This window comes from Panicum virgatum, chromosome 2K, assembly GCF_016808335.1.
Source record: "Panicum virgatum strain AP13 chromosome 2K, P.virgatum_v5, whole genome shotgun sequence".
In the NCBI taxonomy this organism is placed as follows: Eukaryota; Viridiplantae; Streptophyta; class Magnoliopsida; order Poales; family Poaceae; genus Panicum; species Panicum virgatum.
This window is the reverse complement of record NC_053137.1, coordinates 41,036,882-41,058,762: the sequence shown is the minus strand read 5'-3', so window position 1 is coordinate 41,058,762 and position 21,881 is coordinate 41,036,882. Positions and strand designations below refer to the sequence as shown.

The 21,881-nt window shown below is 45.7% G+C and overlaps 1 pseudogene; it reads right to left on the bottom strand.

Moving 5' to 3' along the window:
• Positions 1-359: 359 nt before the first annotated feature.
• LOC120677164 lies at positions 360-17,648 on the bottom strand (annotated as a pseudogene).
• Between the last annotated feature and the right edge of the window lie 4,233 nt (positions 17,649-21,881).

The window sequence follows — 21,881 nt, the reverse complement described above, 5'->3', positions numbered from 1 at the left end:
AATTGTTTGACACTTGTCCCATGAACTTATTGCATTATTAGGTGCTCATAAGGTTCGACACAATCTCTGAAATGGATAGGAGCCCGAATTGTACATTTTGGCAGCCTCTTGAGAGAAGAATCTGACATACTCTTTTTATATTTCCTTTTATGAGATTCTATATTTGAATTTTAAAAATCTTTTAAGTATATACTTCGTATATACCAGTTACTCATACAGTTTATCATCATTTGTTGTAAAATCCATCCATATTACAAAAATATGTGGAATGTTAATATACTAATGCAACTTTCATCTACTAAGCATGCATGTACTTTAAATAGTTGTTGGTCAAATTTATGAAATCTAAACTGCCAGTATGCATGAAACGATGATGAAAGTGAAAAGGTACACAAGTTGCTTGTGTTCCACCCTCGAGACCCATAAAACCTAAAACATATACTTCACAAACATGTACTTTAGTCCGGAAAACTATATTATCGCTCAATCATCCAAGCCACAAACTATGGCCTAGAGGGCTATTTGTTGTATGTTTATTGTGGTACTAATACTAGTAGTTCTTACACGTACATCTAGTTCATGATGCACATCTATATCTATGCTGATGATTCATTGGTATCGTTGCATGAAGCTTCTGCTGTCAGGCTCCGGCTCTCGCATGGGTTTTGCCAAAACTTGCCGTGTACAACACTTGAGCTAAGGCTATTTGCTTCAAGGTTGAAGTCTGACAACAAGGGCTGAAGTGGGGTGTGGCCCTCTAGCAGGCTAACAACTTTCGACATCATTGGTCTGAGTGTCGGCGTTGCTGTTGTGCATAGCAGGGCAACATTCAGCATCAGGAGCGCCTCTTCTATTGCGTAATTGGATCCTAGATCTGGATCTACCAACTCCAGGAGAGTTCCTCTCTTATGTAGAACACAAGCCTGGAACACATTTAAGAGATGCAATTAGCTTATAAGTTGGCATATATGTGCATTTGAATAAAACAAGAATTGGTAGGGTTTGGCATTCTGATATGACCCAATTTCCATTGGTTATGCACAAAACGATGTGGCCTTTCCTCACGTTGTTAATCTAGAGGTAAAAATCATAATAACAAACAACACTCTGTGGCTTTCTTGGGTGGAAACCCACTCCTATAGCTCTCCCTCTGTAGTTTCCCCTGTTTTTCTTCTTCCTATTTCCCCCTTATGTAACTATAGCTTCATATAGTTTCTTACCTCCCTTTTTATATATTTATTTATAAAAGGATGTATGCTACCGAGCAAATGTTACGTTCAGATAATAAGGTAGTGTTAAATGCACTTTGATACGAAACATCCTAGCGTCAATCCAGAACCGCACACGTCCCAACAACTGATATTTGTAACATCTACAATTGTCTGAGGACCAACAACCTTGCTTTGTAAGCTTAATTATTTATGGGCTATTTTGGTAGTGCTCCACTCCTTGATTCTTCGGCTTTAGGTCCTGAATTCTCTGATAGAGTGATTCTGGTGGGAAGTAGGTTGAGGAGCAGGTGAGAAGTGATTCTGGTGTAGAATGAAATTGGAGTGGGTTTATTATTTTCAGCTCACAGTGTAAATGGAGAAGTGATTCTTGTCAGCTTCTAATCAGAATCTAGTTGTTTTTTTAGCCATTTGGTAGGGCTTCACTGAATTGGTTCCAAAGAAGCTTGGAGTGGAGCTCTACCAAACAGGGCCTATTGTCTAAGGTGATCACAAAGAAAGCCAAACTATGTGGGTGTTACCCAATTTAAACTATCGTTTATGAATGGATGAAAATTAAGGAGTTACCCAATCTAGAAGATAAACAAAGTCTTCCCTTGGCTTGTAGTTTGTGTTACTTCTGCCACTGACAATTTCCAAAACAACAATACCAAAACTGTATACATCAGCCTTTTCTGTTAAATAACCACGCATAGCATACTCAGGAGCCATATATCCGCTGCATGAATACAAAACGATCAAGTCAGCATTAGTCCAATAAACATACTAATTCCAGTGGTTTGGTTGGGTTAAATGTTTTAGTGTTCATTATATTAGGTATCGAGTGATTTTCATTAGGTTAATACAATGTCCACTATAACGATTGGTTTGTCACTTTGTAGGTCAATTGAATTTCACAGAGAACAAGGGTATGGAATAAAAGCGCTTACATGGTTCCAGCTACTTTTGTGCTTATGTGGGTGTTGTCATCTTCATTAAGCTTTGCTAGTCCAAAATCTGAGATCTTGGCATTCAAATCTTTGTCAAGCAGTATATTGCTGGCCTTGATATCACGGTGCACGATCCTTATTGCGGATTCCTCATGCAGATATGTTAGACCTTTTTCTATCCCAAGGCAAATCTTATGTCTTGTTCCCCAATCCAGTCTCAGTCTATATTGTTCAACTGAACCCAGCAATAAAAATCCATAAACATAGGTTGTGAGTTCTAATATATAGCATAAGTTTAGAAAAGGTTAAACCAAGAAACAAGGAGATAATGGTTACCGAAAAGAGCCCGTGCAAGGCAATTGTATTCCATATATTCGTAGACTAGGGATAATTGGTTTCCTTCTGTACAGCAGCCATAAAGTTTGACAAGGTTAGGATGTTGAAGTGCAGATATCATGCCTATCTCATTCACGAATTCTCGATTCCCTTGTTTAGACTTTGATGATAACTGCTTAACAGCAATGATGGTGCCATCATGTAATAAACCCTGATGAGTCAGAGAAGGCAATGTTCCAGGGTAAGATTTGAACTTTAGTAGTATTAACCTCTGCGTAAATGATGTCCAGGAAGCAATGCTTACTGACCTTGTAAACGGAACCAAAACCACCTTCACCAATCTTGTTTGCTGTATCGAAATTCCTAGTTGCTGCTTTGATTTGACGCAAGGTGAAGGAGCCAATTCCTAGGCTCTGAGTTCTGTACAAAGGGTTTATATATGTTTCATTAAGACATATATACTAACATTGATAGGCCTAGCCAAAGAAAAGAACATAGAAAATATTTATTTGTTCCTGCAATATTATGCAAAATCTTCACAATCCTAAATTAATTGTTTTTTGTGGCCAAGCAATATTGTCTGCTACGATATTTCAATTTATTTTCGGTGTATGGTATCTTCTTGCAATTCCTAGTGCAGCTGAGCAGTACATGTGCTCTATTTGTGGGGTTTTGCAAAAATGTGAAAGTTATTTACCAGTTTGCAAAATAATTTAAAATTTGAAATGGGTTGAATGAGAAAATAGCCATAATACATTTTTGCATCGAACTCTTTCTTCTCTTCTTAATACAATAAATGCCAAGAACTAGAGCAGTGAATATTGCTATAATAGGTATTCCAATCACTAAAGCAAAAAAAAATCAACATAGCTAGAAAATATTTCTTAGTTCCCGCAATAATATGCAAAATCTTCACAATCCAAAATTAATTATTGTAAAATTTCTCTAATTATTTTGTTGTCAAGCAATATTGTATGCTATGATATTTCAGTTTATTTTCGATGTATAGCATCTTCTTGCAATTCTTAGTGCATATGAGCAATACATGTGCTCTATTTGTGGGTTTTGCAAAAATGTGAAAGTTATTTACCAGTTTGCAAAATAATTTAAATTAAATTTCAAATGGGTTGAATGAGAAAATAACCATAATACCTTTTTGCATCGAACTCTTTCTTCGCTTCTTAATACAATAAATGCCAACAACTAGAGCAGTGAATATTGCTATAATAGGTATTCCAATCTTTAAAGCAATAGATGCCCTTGAACTGCTTTTGCCCAATGGAATTGGGAAATCTGGACAAGACCAACACAAAGCACAACTGCCAGATTAGTGTGGGAAATAACAGCTTTCATTTATTAAAACTATAATATGCACAGCTAAGAACACCACACATGACTTTCAGTATTGTGCCCTTGCCCATATTAATTTATGGAACTGACATGCGAAATTGAAAAACTCAGGAGTCAAAAGGACACACTTGGAGTTACTGATATTGCAGATATCAGTGGCCCGTAGGAACCTCTATTTGGAAAACCTGTTGTCCCTCTTCCTGCCCAATAGAACTGAATCTCTAGTGTATGATTTGTGACATATGTTTGAAAGGTCATGATAACTGGCTTTCCAACCGCACCAGCTGACTGTTCGATATCGAAATCCTCGAGCACCATTCTCCCCTGAGGGTAAACAGATTATTGTTAGTATCACTACTAAGAAAGGAAAGTGTTTTATCAGAAAGGAAACAACTAATAATCTAGTTTACCTGTATGAACACGTTGAATCTTCTTTTGCCAAGGCTAGAATACGTGTTGTCATTTGTGAACACAATTTCAGCAAAGTGGAGCGCAACCGTGTAGCTCCCACTAAACATACAAAGCCCATAATATGTGAGTGAGAGAGGAGAACGACGGGCCTTGGTGTACAACTCTGAATAGGGAATGGCCAATTTTGATGTGCTTTGTTGCGATGAAGTTGTCATCAGGGTTATTATCATCCATGAAGTTCCCAGTGCTGCTGAATGCCCAGTTTGAGCCTGGGCTTACGTACAGCGATGAAGCCCCTTTGGGTGTTGTGTCAGCTTCATATGTAGTTCCATTAATAGTAGCTTCCTTGTCACCGCAATTGATATGAAAGGAAAACCGATCTGTGGAAATGTGTACGTAACTACGATCTGAGCTTTATGCACTTTAAAACCATATCCCTTTTTCCCGTCGGTTTTCTTTTTGGAGCTTTGTACAATGCAAACTCTTTTGTTCTTGCATGTCGGGCACCCTTCTTTTTAATATAGCGGGCAGAGCTCTCCTGCCGGTTTGTTTCAAAAAAAATCCCTTTGTGCAGGAAGTAGCCTCAGCTTACCATGAAGTGATTTTTATGGGTGTGCTTAATTCGAGTTAAGCATTTTGTGGGACCGAAGCTGGCGACCAGAGGAGGGGTGAATGGGAGCCGATCAAAATTTCTTCCGAAATTCAAACCGTCGGCCTATATCCCGAAAATCACCCAAACCCTCAAGCGTTCTGGCCAAAGTTTGGGATAGCTATTGAAAAAGCTAAACCAACACAAAAGGCCTCGAACGAACGAGTGAAATCCCAAAGTAATTCGGAAGCGATTCGGGAAAACAGCTGATCTGAACAGCCAGGACCGGTCTGACCGGTCGTGTCTGTTCAAAAATGAGCAGACCGGTCTGACCGGTTTGTCCTACCGGTCTGACCGGTAGCACCCAGAAAACCCCCGAGAAAATGGATTCAAACGGTGAATCTTGAGTAAACGACCACGAAAAGCGGTGAAACTTGGGGGATTGCTTCGCCCCTACCCCGTGAACATATCCCCAAAAGATCTCGGCCTAAATATCAACGAATCTAGAGAATTATGGGGGAGATCAAAAGGGATTGGGGTTTTCTCAAATACTCGAAAACTTCAATTCTGAAGAGCTCATGATTCCAGAGGGATTGACACAAAGCTAGAAGCACAGGAATCACTCCAAAGAACCCTACGAACCGTCGCAATCAAGTGCATCAAAACCAAAACGAAAATCCATCACAAAAAGCACAAGAGGGACGGGATTGGTTTGATTCAAAAGCCCAGAGGGCACGAGGAGGATAGGGCCTCCTTTCCCAATCAAATCAAATACAAACTCTCACAAATCCATGGACAAATCTACTCTAAAGAGAGAAACAGGGGGAGGAGAACACAGGGGCAGCGGCCTGGAGAAACAGAGAGTCCACGAACAGATTACAAAAGCCGCACTTGACCTAACACAAGTGAAGGGGTATTTATACCCGCGGGACCGGTCAGACCGGTACGCTGGATCGGTCAGACCGGTTGGTTAGACCGGTCAGACCGGTGCCAGGGACCGGTCAGACCGGTTGGCCTGCAGCACCCCCTGTACACGATCTCATCCGACGGCCGAGGTTCTTTCTTCGAAATGAAGTCTTCTCCGCGATGCCGCCGTCTTGATGAAGATCCAGTCCGCGGTTTTGGAGGGTCCGCGAAACCCGGGTAGGTGGCCGGTTTTGAGAAAACCGCCAAAACCTCACGCGCGGGAAGATTCCCGCCTCCGCGCCGTGGCCCTAGACGCCGTTCCCGCCTCGGCCTTCTGACGGCCCTAGACGCCGCCCGACGCCCGTCACCTCCTCGCCCGCAGCGAGGCCCTAGACGCCCGTCGCCTCTGTCAGTCCCGAGACCGACGCCCGTGCCTCCACGACTCGGCGTCTTCAACCGCCGTCCGCCTCCCTGGTTTTGTGGCGCAAACCAAGAAACCCGCCTTCCGTCGCCGCTTGCGCCCTCGATCCAGGAGTGGACGCCACAGCTGCCGCCCGGTCCGAGCTCCGATCCCGGCTGCCCTTCACCGCCGTCCACCGCACGGTCCATCGGCCACAACACCTCCACGACAGCTCCCCGTTGACACTCGACGCCCGTGTACCTACAATCCAAAGACCAAGCGCACGATCACACCGCACGGTTGACAATTCACTCATCACAAGCAGGATAGAGTACTCTCGTTCCTCAATCTCCCCCTTGATGAGTGCATTGTCAACACACCACAAACGAACCAAGAGAAGTGAAACCAAAGAAGAACAAAGAAGCACGAAAGAGAAGAACCCAAGCAAGTGACACAAAGCTCAGAAAGGCAAGACCAGTCACTTACTCAAGCACAGATCGATCCCCTAAGACAAGGGCAACGGCTCGACGCAATCGATCAAAAGCTAAAACATGACTCCTCAAAGACAGAGGTAATGCTCGACGCAGTCATGCAAGAAGCAGAGGGAAAAAGAGAAAACCAGGAGCCAAAACCAAAGCAGATACTCCCCAAGCAAAATTTTTCCCTCTCACAAGTGCAACTCTCCCAAAATGATGCACTCACAAAGCCCTGTGCTCAATAAGTTTTTCAAAAATCAAACAAGTCTCCCCCTTGTTCGATCACTTCTCTCAAAATTCTCCCCCTTGTTGGCACATGCACACATCAAGGCTACAAAGACCTAAAGCTCCCCCTGAAGCTGAGACTCCCCCTGAACGAATGCTATGCAATGAATGCAATGCAGGAGGTGTAAGTGAAAGCATTCAGGGATACAAAGATATGAGCAACATCTAGTCTCAAGCATGTGTGCATCCATAAACAAGACCTGCATCTAGCTCAACAGGGTATATCAAATCAGTCTAGAGCTAGGCAAGTTCAGTTTAGGAGAAATAAAAGCATCACCCATGATCTAGCACTAACAAGTAGGGAATGGAAAGCAGTGCTACTCAAACTCATACAGGTGAGCCAAACCAGCCAAAACAAGTTTATATCAAGCAATTCTTAATGCCAGGGGTTGAAAGCTTGTCATGCTTCACTTAGCAACGAGGCCAAGCCTATGCCAAAAGACAATCAGAAGCTTAAAGCACACGTTTCAGTCATGCACAGCCTTGCCCGGGTTCTCACAAGTGCAAAGTGAGCCGTCCCGAAAGCTCGATCAGTGCGACAAGCAATCCCACCTGGATCTTTTCAATCCATTTCATGAGCAGTTCAAGCAATTTTTATCAGATTTAGATCATTTCAAGTATGAATTGCTGAACGAAAAGCTACACTAGCATGAATAAGATAGCAAAGCATATCAACACGCCCTAACATGCTAGTAGCCAAGACAGGGTGATCATGTTTTTAGATTTTCAAATCAAAATAGCTTAACTCAAATGATGTCATATACACAATGGAGCAAGCTATACATGATCAAGTTTATCAACTCACACTAGCAGACACTAGAAGATCATAGCAATGTATACAAGAATGCTAGTGCAAGTGAGACAATGCAAAATGCAGACATATACAATGCATATGCACAATGCAACTACCAAACCTAGAAAACAAAGAGAAGCAAATAAAATCTACAAAGCTAACCAAAGAAAAGTCAGCAAATACAACGTCTCAAAGACACACAGGACAAGACCAAATGGATCCAACTGAGTACCATGAAAAGGCAACAATCAGAAAGCCACAAGCCCATCCTAAGAGGAAAACATACAAGCCGAACGCTCACATACCTCGATGAAGATCCCGCTGGACCTAGAGCATAGCAAGCTCGAGGTCACCTCCCCTGCGTCCTCAGCGGGCCCACCTTCTGCTTGAACAAGTTCTTGTAGAGGTGAACGATCGAAGTGGAAGTAGTGGTACTGGATCGTCCTCCTGAGCTGAGGTAGTCGAAGCAGAAGGGGCTAGAGCCTGCAGCCGGCGCAGTAACTCCGGATCATCATCGGCACCTGAGGTAGAGCTCCCCCTCAACAAGTGATACCTAGCACAAGAGAAGCTAGGACACAAGGAAATAGCAAACATCAAAAATCCAGAGCAAAACTCAAGCAAACGATTAGGTGTTAGTCAAGCTACATGCAAAAGTATACCAAAAGACACTCTAGAACATTTCAAGACAAAAGATATTCCTAGAAAAGTCTAAAGGCACTCAACAATATGAACCAAGACAGCAAGACTATATGAAGAAGATACTTGAGCTAGCAACCAGACCTAAGGAGCACAAGCTACACAAGCATGAGGGGAACTGAACAAAGCACACACCCTGAGCTAGCAAGAGTCATGACAATATGAAAACCACAAAAACTAGCATACAGAGTAGCTAGTCCACCATAGCACAAGTACAGACCTAGCAAGCAGAGCAAGTATGAGATAAAGAATCTACAACAAGTCACAAGCAGAAAGTGTACAAAGAACTCAAAGAGCAAACTCAAATGTACATAGGATACAACAGCCACCATGGGCTATCCATCAGCCTTGGAGAACCATCAAGTCTTGATCAAACCAGCATAAGACCAAGATCCATGGAGCACTTGTTCTCCAGGCCTCCAACCTGCATCACCATCGAGACAAAGGAGGAGCAAACGTCTCGACACTGGGGTTAGCAAAGTGAGAAGCAAACCAGTGACGAGCCATTTGCTCTACAGAAGGGTAAGCAAAGTCAGACAAAGCGTATCCCCTGTCCCGCCTACCACGAGGCTGACGAACACCACCGCGAGGAAAGCGTGGAGCCTCAAAATCTCCTCCAAAGCCTCGGTCTCGTGGTCCATAGCCGTACTGAAAACGACCAGGAGCACGGCCGGCAAAGCGACCACCTGCTGGAGCACGGTAACCACCGCCGTCTCCCTGACCTCCACCTACACGGCGCGCCCTAGCATCTCGCCTATCACCACGCCGAGAAGGATCATGCACCCGAGCAGAGTACATGTCCGCGTTCAGTCTCTCCTGCTCTCTCCTCACAGCCCGCTTCCTCCTGAAGCAAAACTCCTCCATGTGACCTTCCCTGTCACAAAACTCGCAGTGGTACCTCACCTCACGCTTGGGAGGTGGAGGCCTAGCCTGCGGACGGGGAGGAGCAGCCCTCTTCTTCTGGGCAACTTGGGCTGTGGCAGCAGGGAGCGTGTCGAGGGAGTTCCTCAGCTCATTGGGCTTTGGAACCCAAACCTGCTTCTGCGGAGGTGCTTTCGGTGGTTCTTTAAGCACACCATCCACGGGGTCAACAAGCGAAGGCTGCGTGCTCGTGCTAGCAGTGTTTCCAGCAGCCTTGCCAATCTTACCGTACAACCTGTCAAAGTCTGACTTCGTGTACGTGTAACCGACCCCAAACCCATCACCACGCTTGAACTGCTTGATCATCATGCCCAACTGCGGCTCACTAGCAGAAACCCAACTAAAAATCGCCCTAAGATAGGTATTCTCATTCTCCAGGTTGGCTTTCTCTATCACAAGATTATCCAAATCAGAGATCAAACCAGGGCAAACAGAGCAGTCAATAGGTGGGCTAGACTCTACGACCTTAGTCTTTCCAAAAGACTTGATCAAAGCGTTCTTCTCCTCTAGCTCCAACCTAAGCGTGGGACAAAGCTTACAAGCGCCAAGCAAAACAGGCCTAGATCTAAGCTCCTCTAGTTCACAAACAACAGTAGCAAACTTGGACTGCAAAGAAGCTAGATCAGACTTGAAAATAGGACACTCATCGCATTCAAGCACATCACTAACAATGGGAGCGTCCTTGACAAGTTCAAGCTCATGCTTGGCCTTGGCTAGCTCGTGAGACACGTCAGAAAGCGAAGTCTTAGCAATATCTAGGTTCACAATGTTCTCATCATGCTTGGCACGGAGAGCAACAAGATCGTTCATGTGAGATATGCAGCCAGCGCACTCATCCTCACTAGACTTCTCCCTAGCACAAGCCAGCTCAGCCCTAAGCTTTCTACGCTCTCTAGCTGCTTCCTTAAGCAGCCTCTTCTGGTTGTCGAGAGCGGCGTACAACTCCCTAACCTCTGTATCAAGTAGGTCGATTGTGGAGTTTACCTCTGAATCGCTCTCGGATCCAGGAGAAGAGCCGGAGTGCGTCGGTGTAGCATGTCCACCTGAAGACGCACGAGCACCATCGGCTTTGCCCGCCATGGTGCAGAAGCTCTTGCGCCGACCGGCCGCCAAGCAAAGGCCGATGAAGCCGGTGGCTTCCTTGTCCCGCTTCTTCTTCTTCTTGTCATCGTCGTCGGAGGTCGGTGAAGAAGAGCGGTCGGTGTCGGAGCTCTTGTCGAGGTCGCTGAGCTGCGCCAGGAAGGCCTTCTCCCGCTTCTTGGCCTTGTACTGGAAGCACTTCTTGAGCGACTCCTTGTCGAAGCGTCCTCCCCAGTCACGACTGCGGTGCTTGTGGCCCCGACGCTCCTTGTTGGAGCCTCCCTCGTCGCGGTCGCGGTGGCGGTAGTAGTCGAAGGAGTTATTCTGGCCACCGCCGGACTTCTTGGGGCAATTGGCGATGAAGTGGTTCAGATCGCCGCAGTTGTAGCACCCGGGGTTCTTCTTCCTCTGCCTGTTGTGGTAGACGCGCTGGAACTTGCTGATGAGGAGGCACAAGTCGTCGTCGCCCAGCGTCTCCAGCTGCTCATCTGAAACAGAAGGCAAAGAGGCAAGAGAAAAGCCAAGAGCAGAGTTAGCGTTAGAGCTCGATCCACCTGGGCCAGTCACAAGAGCGACGCTCTTGGAAGGAGGGGCACCATTGAGCTTGGCTCGTGTCTGGTTATCCACCTCCGTGGCCTTGAGCTTGCTAAAAAGCTCGTTCACCGTCAGAGTCTCATAGCCAGCAGACTCAATAATGGTGTTCACCTTGAGATCCCACACAGAGCGATCAAGTGCGTAAAGCAACTTGAGGGCCTTCTCGTGCTCTGTGTACTCAAGGGCACCAGCAGATCTGTTCGCATTGACCTTGTTCACAATCGACTGAAAACGACAGAACATCAGGTCAATGCTCTCACCCGGCTCCTGTGTGAAGTTCTCGTACTTACGCCGGTGAGTCTCGAACAGTCTGGCCTTCACCTGAGGTGTACCCTTGTGGTAGTTCTCAAGGCACGTCCAAATCTTGTGGGCTTCCTTAAAACCCTGGACATGTGAGAACTCCGCACGAGAAACGCCAGCGAACAAGGCATTGACAGCCTTGGCGTTAGCCTCGTGCTGGGTCACCTGAAGAGGCGTGGTCCGAACAGCCAACACCTCGTAAAGCTGGTTCTTGGTAATCTCCCAGACCTCGGCTCCCATACTCTGCAAGAAGGCTCTCATGCGAATCTTCCAGTAGGCATAGTCCTCGCCGGAAAACAACAGGATCTTACCAAGACTCGCCATGGTCGCCAAGTAGTTTTCGAACCGGTTAAGGTATTGAAAACCTCAACCTTGCTCTGATACCAATTGTGGGACCGAAGCCGGCGACCAGAGGGGGGGTGAATGGGAGCCGATCAAAATTTCTTGCGAAATTCAAACCGTCGGCCTATATCCCGAAAATCACCCAAGCCCTCAAGCGTTCTGGCCAAAGTTTGGGATAGCTATTGAAAAGCTAAACCAACACAAAAGGCCTCGAACGAACGAGTGAAATCCCAAAGTAATTCGGAAGCGATTCGGGAAAACAGATGATCTGAACAGCCATGACCGGTCTGACCGGTGCGATGGACTGGTCTGACCGGTCGTGTCTGTTCAAAAATGAGCAGACCGGTCTGACCGGTTTGTCCTACCGGTCTGACCGGTAGCACCCAGAAAACCCTCGAGAAAATGGATTCAAACGGTGAGTCTTGAGCAAACGACCACGAAAAGCGGTGAAACTTGGGGGATTGCTTCGCCCCTACCCCGTGAACATATCCCCCAAAGACCTCGGCCTAAATATCAACGAATCTAGAGAATTATGGGGGAGATCAAAAGGGATTGGGGTTTTCTCAAATACTCGAAAACTTCAATTCTGAAGAGCTCATGATTCCAGAGGGATTGACACGAAGCTAGAAGCACAGGAATCACTCCAAAGAACCCTACGAACCGTCGCAATCAAGTGCATCAAAACCAAAACGAAAATACATCACAAAAAGCACAAGAGGGACGGGATTGGTTTGATTCAAAAGCCCAGAGGGCACAAGGAGGATAGGGCATCCTTTCCCAATCAAATCCAATACAAACTCTCACAAATCCATGGACAAATCTACTCTAAAGAGAGAAACAGGGGGAGGAGAACACAGGGGCGGCGGCTTGGAGAAACAGAGAGTCCACGAACAGATTACAAAAGCCGCACTTGACCTAACACAAGTGAAGGGGTATTTATACCCGCGGGACCGGTCAGACCGGTACGCTGGACCGGTGCCAGGGACCGGTCAGACCGGTTGGCCTGCAGCAACCCCTGTACACGATCTCATCCGACGGCCGAGGTTCTTTCTTCGAAACGAAGTCTTCTCCGCGAAGACGCCGTCTTGATGAAGATCCAGTCCGCGGTTTTGGAGGGTCCGCGAAACCCGGGTAGGTGGCCGGTTTTGAGAAAACCGCCAAAACCTCACGCGCGGGAAGATTCCCGCCTCCGCGCCGTGGCCCTAGACGCCGTTCCCGCCTCGGCCTTCTGACGGCCCTAGACGCCGCCCGACGCCCGTCACCTCCTCGCCCGCAGCGAGGCCCTAGACGCCGTCGACGCCCGTCGCCTCTGTCAGTCCCGAGACCGACGCCTGTGCCTCCACGACTCGGCGTCTTCAACCGCCGTCGGTCTCCTTGGTTTTGTGGCGCAAACCAAGAAACCCGCCTTCTGTCGCCGCTTGCGCCCTCGATCCAGGAGTGGACGCCACAGCTGCCGCCCGGTCCGAGCTCCGGTCCCAGCTGCCCTTCACCGCCGTCCACCGCACGGTCCATCGGCCACAACACCTCCACGACAGCTCCCCGTCGACACTCGACGCCCGTGTACCTGCAATCCAAAGACCAAGCGCACGATCACACCGCACGGTTGACAATTCACTCATCACAAGCAGGATAGAGTACTCTCGTTCCTCACATTTTGATCAACAAGCGTACAAGCATTAGTGATTTGTGACCCATCCAAATTTTAATAATCATTCCCAATGCTACCTTTGTCTCATAATTATATATGAACATCCACGTAATAAAGAAACAGTTTTTTTCGTTCTTTCTCTACACGAATGTCATGGTGTTCCAATGCTTTAGAACTAACTGTGAAGCAACAAGAAGCATAAACTTACATTGACCACCCGAAGCAAGACATGGAAAATTCCTCTTTAAGCAAGGCTGGACATTATTTCTGCATACAAGGCAAACGTGAGAGTCGGAACATTTTATTCTCTCTAGGAAGGTGCGTTCTTATGAAGTTTTTTGATGTATTAAGGCAACAAGCTAAAGGATCTTACAAATTGCTCATTTCAGGTGAATAGCTCTCCACCAGATTGCTGCAATTGAGGATTCACAGGAAAAGGTTATATGTTTTCATATGGATTCCAAAGGGGCAAGAAGGCTAGGTACAATCCAATAGGTTTCTTACACAGTACTCTCAATTGGGCATTGTGGGCTAGGACCTGAACTCCCCGTCGTGAAGTTATTAAAAGATATGCCCCTGCAAATGAATGATTTTCTATTATGTTGGGTTGTATTAAGTGAAAATTTGACGGTAATAATAGTTACAGTGTTACTGAAATTGGCATTTTCTATCAGTCTACCACAATCATATAAGAGGATAAGTAATTCAGCAATTGGCATTGTATTAACACACTCCATGCATCTTAAAAAGTCAAAAAAAAAAGAATCGCAATCGGTGGGGGCAGACTGCCCTGCGGTTTTTTTAAAAGAAGGTCAACCTATCATGGCCGAGAAATCCTCCAAACCCCAGCTTTGAGGGGGATTTTTTAACCCAGAAATTTGCTCTCAAGACCCTGGAGTTGCTACATCTAAGATAATTGCATTGATGCTGTACTTTATTGACATTTCTTAGAAAGATATCTGTAGGTGTCAACTCGTGGACCTATCTATCGTCTTTATAAATGCGTTCTTGATTCAGGGTTGGTGTAAATAGACAATAACTTACGTGATCTTGTTTCTTGTCAATAACCATCCAGGTATATTCCCGGTGAGTTCATTTCCAGTTAGATACCTGCAGGTCAGTTTTGGTAGTGTCATATTCAAGAAAGGAGCATATAATGAAACGCTATGTTTGTTTCAGTTATTAAAATGCCACAACTTACATATAATCTACACCTCGCATGCCAGCAAAAGAAGGTGGTATTGTTCCATTCAGTTTATTAAAGCTCAGATCCCTGCATGGACAATTAAAACATTCAGCATTACAGTACAATGTAATTTTGCAATCTTTACAAACATGCTTACAGATGTTTAAGATCTGTCCAGTTGCCAATGTAAGATGGGATGCTTCCACTGATGGAACATTTCCTAAGTACCCTACATTTCAGAAAAAAATTTGTATCACATGAGATTTGTCACATGAAGACCTTGAAAACTTCAGCAATGCAAACTTACAATTTTTTCATGGATTGCATTCCACGTAAATTGGGGAAAGCTGATCCACTACCTCTCAGTTCACTAATCCTCCTGTATGACACAGTGACACAACCATGATTTAGTGAAAATCATTATAAATGTAAAATCACTGAGAAGAAAATTCAAATATTATTGCTGACATACAGATCAGAAAGGTTTGTCAGTTCAGATATGCTGAAAGGAATTGGCCCTTGCAACAAAGATCCTTCAATTTGCCTGCACCAACAAGGATTACATAACAGAAAAAGATAAACTTCTGTGGATACGAAATATGTTCATCACAAATTCACTGACTCACAATGTTGTAAGCCTTTTCAATTTCCCCCAAAAAGCAGGCAGCCTTCCGGAAAAATTGGTGCTAGAAATCCTCTTGTTACCATTTTTTATAGTTAAACAATATAGAAGAACTCTTCAAAGTGAACTGAAGGAGGAAAAAGATACATGAAGGCCCCTTACAAGTCAGCTAAATTGCTGAACAAGGAAAGAGCAGCTGGAAGGGGTCCAGTGAATTCATTGGCTGATAATATTCTGTGTTTCAGGATGAGGGTGTGAGTCATTGAAAACTACATATTTATCAAACTGATCTTTCGATCGAGAAACTTGATTGACCAAACTCTACAAATAACCATATCTTCTATTTGTGCGTCATAATACAAATACACTCACAATTTCTCCATTCGAATGAGACGTCCAATTTCAGGAGGGATTGACCCATGGAATTCGTTGCCTTCTATCTCCCTGCATATTGATTTGCCAGTCAGAATTCGAAGAGCAAACTCATAAACTAGATGACAGAAATTGTTTGTTTGCCAGATTTATTACTTACAGGTTTGTTAGAGTTGTGATATTCGTGAGTACCATGGGAAACGGTCCTGATAATCTGTTTCCATTCAGTACCCTGCATGACTTTGGCATCAACAGATCAACAACATGCTGTGTGATTCTATTCTACGTTATGAAGTGAACTTTACTCTGTTCTACCATCATTTGTACTATCTCCATTTTAATTATTTGACGTTGTTTAGCTCAAGGTCAAATATTAAAGAATGGAGAGAGTAGTAAATAAGTTTTATGTTAATCATCACAAAAATATATTTATGTGTCAATCCTAATTGATAGTTTCTTCAAAATAAATAATCGCCCTCCAATCCCCGTTCTTCTCTCTCCTTTCATGACCCTATCCCTTTTGTTCGTTTATATATGATTCTTAAATAGACCTGGTCTTGCATGAGAAATTATTTCCTTCTCGCCCATCAATAATTCTCTTGCCACCTTGCCAACTGTTTACATGACCGTCTATTTAATGCTATGGAAAAACTATCTTTTTCAGTGGGTTGGGACGGACAGGGATCCTCTGCAGTAGTTGCTCTTGCATTTGAGTCGCTAACGTGTGGGCCTGGGTCCATATGTCGGTGACTCAACTGTAGAGGATCCACGCCCGATTGGACTACACTAACAATAAATGAACTACTGAAAAAGCAGGTATATATACACAAAGTGCACAAACTGATGACTAGTATTCACATATCTAGCTTTTTGACATAGGAAAAGCCACCTAATCTATCACATGATAGAGAAAAAGTGTGCATGAGAGTGGTCCAGATTTTTAGTATCTTAGATTAGATGCTTGCCGACAGCCGAGCCCCTAGGCTCTGTCATGAATCTATTGCTAGTCATCAAGCAAACAATGGGGCAAAAGGAAAGTGCAAGGCCTGCACTCACAGTCCTTGTAACTTCATCCGGGCCCACTGGGCTGGCACTCCACCATGGAACAAATTCCTGCTTAGATGTCTGCAACCACGGAAACAAAGGTTACGTTTATTGCTCTATCTATATAATATTACTACATGCGTAACAGCCGAAGAAGCTTTTGGCGCCAGATTAGTTTGACCAATTGTTCAAGAACTCACAGCTGGAGGAGGTTGGGAAAGTCGGCGAAGTCAGGCGGGAGCTCGCCGGAGAAGTTCTGTCCCTTCAGGTATCTGCAAAGATTATCTGGTGTCACGATTTTGTTGGCTCAAGGAACCAAAAAAAAAACATTACGCAGAGATACCGAGCTCATGAAAAAGAGGCCAAAAGGATCGTGAAGAAGTGACCAATAGTGATCGAATTCGTACATCTCGGTGACATGGCAGGCGGTGCCGTTGGAGAAGGAGCAGTCATACCGCACACAGTTCATCTCGTCCCTTTTGGAGTCACGCGGACCGGCGGTGAGGTTCCAGTTCCAGCGCGGCACGCCGAGCCCGGCCGCGATCCGGCGAAGAACGCGCCCTGAAAAAGTGTGCAAGCAGACAGTTTCAGCAGATGAGAAGACAACATCTGAATCGAGCACTTTTCCTGTCTCAAAGGAACTGTCTCTTGGAGATTCTTGAGCATCTGCTGCGTGCAGTAATTTGATAGCGGCCAAATTTCTTTTTCCTCAAAACCGGTTAAGCAAAACTGCAAAAGCCTTCATGCACAGCATTTTTCTTTTCTCGAAACCGATGAAGCAACAGCTGAAGAAAGAAATCTCAATGCAGCACAGCCGCGGGGCGAGAGAGCTGAGAAACACCTTCAGCTGGGACGAGGTTCGCAGTCGGCGGGGCGACCGCCTCACTCCCTGCGCCATGGACAGCCTCAGCGAGCAGCAAGCCGAGCAACAACACCAAGAAGAAGCACCTCGAGCCACATGGACATGGCGGCTTCCACGCCATCTCTCTTTTCCAAGAGGAGGTCAAGGAAGTGTGGCCAGAGTGGTGACTTGCTTTGTCTCTCCAGGCCAAAGAGGAGATATCTATACACAAACATATACAATGTCTTCTTCTCCCAATAAAGACGTCTTGACCTCTTACTAGTCTTCTGCAGTATTATTGGTGGTGCTCGTTATTATTTATACTATAAATCTATACTATAAAGATTAAAAAAAATTAAAAAAAATTCATCTATATTGGATTCACCATACCCCTCACACTAGACCCATGTGTCGGGACCGAGAGGGGTGGGAGTAAGAGAAGACCCGTAGAAACTGCGAGCTGGAGCGTGTTACTGAAAGAAAAACTTAATTTTTTCTCACCCGACACCCGCCTACCCGCCTGTTCTTTCTCAGACTCTACCCGTTCGGGCTCATGGAAGAGAATCAGACTCCACGTTTCGCACCATGTCCACTCACCTCCTCGCAGGCTGCATCTCCTCATCGTGGGCTGCATCTATCCCCTCGGCATCCGCATGTCCAGCTCCCGTGTAGGCGACGCTGTCTTCGAGCATGGAATCCGTTTGACTCTACCGGCGGCCGTGGGCCCAATATGCTTCCGAGCCTCGGCGGGCTGCTCCCTCCTGTACCTCTGCCTCTTCCTGCTACCCCAGATGTGCCTCATTGCATCGATGCAGGTGCTGTGATCTCTGGCCGGTCACCATCCACGCACGCTACCCCTAACCCCAAAACGGCTAATGCAGCAATCCGACGCTGGGAGAGCCTCCTGTCCACGGCACGGTGGTGGACAGAAGGTATAGCGGGCGACGGCGACTGGCGGTGGTGGTGGGCGGCTCGCTCCGAGAAGGGCTGAAACGGATTGTTGGTGATGTGGTGAGGCTGTGTGCGCGAGGAATCAAAGAGGGATTAAGCGAGGATGACAATTTTTGGTGCCAAGATGAACTTGCGCATGGGGATCAACTGATAGGAAAGTGATGAACGGATTGATCTAGGGGGGTCTTATTCAAATTCTTAACGCCATCCCTGAGCCACCTTGAGGCTGCTTGCTTGGACGTGGACGAGTTGCGAAATCGACGTGTGGAGTACCTTGAATTTGCTCGCGAATTCACCTAGCTGCTCGAGGAAGATAAAGACGCCATGTACTATAGCGTTCTGAACTTACTAAATCTGCATTTACACTGAAACTGAAACTTGCAGCCCTTGATTCTCCAGATTTCATTATCAAACAATGAAATCTCCCAAAAGAAAAGTTGTAGCTCTGACAAATGTCTACAGCTTTTGTTTCAGGCAAACCTTCAAAATCTGCCTCTAACTTGATCAAAAGTCGCTTTGAACATGTCATATTAATCTGAAATTGAGAGTTTCAGTTACTGCTCAAACATGCCATGTTTGGGTCCAAAGATAAACCTCTTTCTAACCTATGAAGTATAGAGTTAATAACGTTTGAACCCCTATTCTTATATCTTTAAACTTTAAACTTTAATTTTTTAACTCCATTCTTATTGTAATAGGTTCGTATCGATAGAAGCTACGAGATAGCAGAGACATCTATTATAGTACATGTTTTTAAGATTTAATTTAATATTAATTGAATTAATGTATAATTTAATGTATTTTTGAATTAAAACTAATTAAAATTTTAAATTATGTGTGCGTCTATGTTAGTCTTATAAAGGACCTGAAACAAGTCAGTCAATGGCCACGAGCTTTTCTGTTCCAACGCGGTTGATTGCGATGCTGCTCTGCAAATGTTACGTACGTTGTGCCTATTGCCTGAACCTGGCAAGTGGCAAGTCATGCTTCCCAGTTAATTTCCACGTACCCAAGCGTCGGCAGAGAAGACAAGGCAAGGGAGAGGGAAGAGAATTGCGTCAGGATCTCACTTCTCAGCATGAGGCTTTGTTCCAAGTCATTCCCATTTTGGTTACCTGTTGCTTTCTCTATCATTTTCGCGAATTTTTTTTCCCAACCGAAAGATTAGTCGTCCGTATTTACAAACTTGTTAGGAAGGCTGCAGTCGCTTATCCTCGAGCTTCCCTTGGTCAGCATTCAGCACATGCACCATTATTATTAGGATTAATTGGATTCATGCCATTATAATTTTGCAACTTCTGAGTTATATACCATCCGTGTATTCCGAACGATGCCATCACAATTCGTCCGAACACAGAAACATGCCATTTTCTACGTCTCTGACGATCTCAGGTCTACGTGCAAGCGTCTGTATTACTGTATAGACTAAAATGTCCTTACTATGCTCCACTCTCTCTCTCCACTCACTGACATCCAGCACAACATGTCATCCCCTTCCTCCTCTCTTCTGCTCTTCTTCATCTAGCGATCATGTCCACGTCATCGTGGAGGAGCAGTGCTTCGGGGATGGGAACGAGCGCCTGCATTTCTACTGCCTTCAACTCCTCGGATCGCCCTTTGCTGCTCTGCCTCCACCATCTCCACTGCCACCGATGCGAGTGGGAACTGCGGTCGCTGGGATAGTAGTGCCCTCAACCTCCACTGCTTCTCTCTCCCACCCTTATGCTCGTGCTCCCTTCCTTTTCCCTCCACAATCACCGCTGGTTCTCCCTCCCGCATCACATCCTTTTGCTCTTGCCTTTCCCCTTGGCCACTGTCACGCGGCCCTGCTCCTCCCCTTCTCCGCCGCTGAAGGCCACCGTCTATGCGACTGTGCTTCTCCGCTTCCTCTCCACCATCATCGCTACTTCTCCCTCCAGCCCTCATCGTGCTCCTTCCCTTCCATCCGCCACCGATAGTTGTGCTCCTCCCCTTCCTCTTCCTTTGTCAAACACCCAACCCGCCACGCAGCCGACCAGTACCGCCGGCACCTCCACCTCGGCCGCTTGCCCAACCCCGCATGGTGGTCGTCATGCTCATTATAGATGGTCAAATGGGCGGCCCAGCCCGACACGACACGGACCCGATTTAGGCATGACCCACTTAAGCACACTAAGTTAACCATGTCGTGCTGGTTCATGGGCTGAGCCAGTGGCCTAGGCACGACACGAAGGTCGCTGGATCGTGTCAGGCCAGCCCATCTAACCCATCGAGCATGCTAGCCCGATAGCCCACCGAGCACTCCGCCGCAGCTCGCCGATCGCCCCCGCAAGAGTGTGCCGCCGCTGCTCGCTGGCTGCCCCAGCCCGTGCGCACTCCGGCCGCCCCCGCCGGCGCGTACCGCCACTTGCCGGCAGCCTCCGCCCGCGCGCGCCGCCTCCACTTGCCGGCAGCCCCCGTACACGGGCGCCGTTGCTTCACCTGCAAGGGAAGGGAAAAGGGGCTGCGGAGGAGATGAGAGGGTGCGGTGGGGAGGGGAGGGGGGAGAGAGAGAGGAAGATAGTGATCAGTGATGTATGGTAGAGAGTTATTGGTTGAGGGATGGGCTTTAAATGAGTCAAATCGTACCAGGTCTTTAGTCGTGTCGTGTCCGAGTCAGCACTATGGGTCGAGGTCCAAATCCAGACACGACCCTATCCATCAGGTTGGGTCGACACTGACCCCATTGTTCGTGGGCTAGGCTAGGTTAGGGTCGGGTTTTTTTTTGTGTCATGCCTCGTGCGGCCCATTGGATCTAGCCCATTTGGCTATCTATAGTGCTCATGTGACTTTGCTAGATGAAGAAGAGCAGAGGGGAGGAGAAGAAAGGACGGAGGAAAGTTTGCACTATAGCTGTGGTTCAGATTGCCGGCGCTTAGCGCAGCGACTATATGTCGCTCGCGCTACAAAATCATCATCTGTCGCCTGAAGCATAGCACGCACGGCCCAATAGTATCCAGCCCAATAAATATTCGACCTGCTATATTGATTGGTTCGTATTGATTTGTCTACACTAATAGAGGCGTACTAGTAGACGTGCAGCATGCTTGGACTGTGGATTCCCTGGTCAGCAGAGCAGTGGGTGTGGAGAGGCATGCCTTTTTTTTTAACGATTCTCTTATAGAGCCATAGAGAGTGGGTGTGTTTCTTTTTTTTTTGCCATACTATTTTAACAGATTTTTTTCCTGATCTTTGGCCTACGCGACATGAGTTTTATTTTTTCATTTTATTTTTCTTTCCTTTCCTTTCCTATTACTTTCATTCCATCTCTCTATTTTCTTTTTTTATTCTTTATCCTTGTTTATATATAATTATTTATTTACTCTTCCTTTATTTTTTCTGCTTTTTCTAACCGTTAGTCTTGCTTCATTTGTAATAATCTAGACCATTCATTATTTTCTTATAGAATTGATTGTTAATAAATTTATTTTTAATTGTTTGCCTAGCTAAACTATTTCTAATCCTTTCCAATACATTGTCTTCTCATATGTGATTAGTCATTTTCAATAAATTTTGTTTAATACTTTATGCATACAAGATTCTCTTGTAGCGCCAGGTGTTC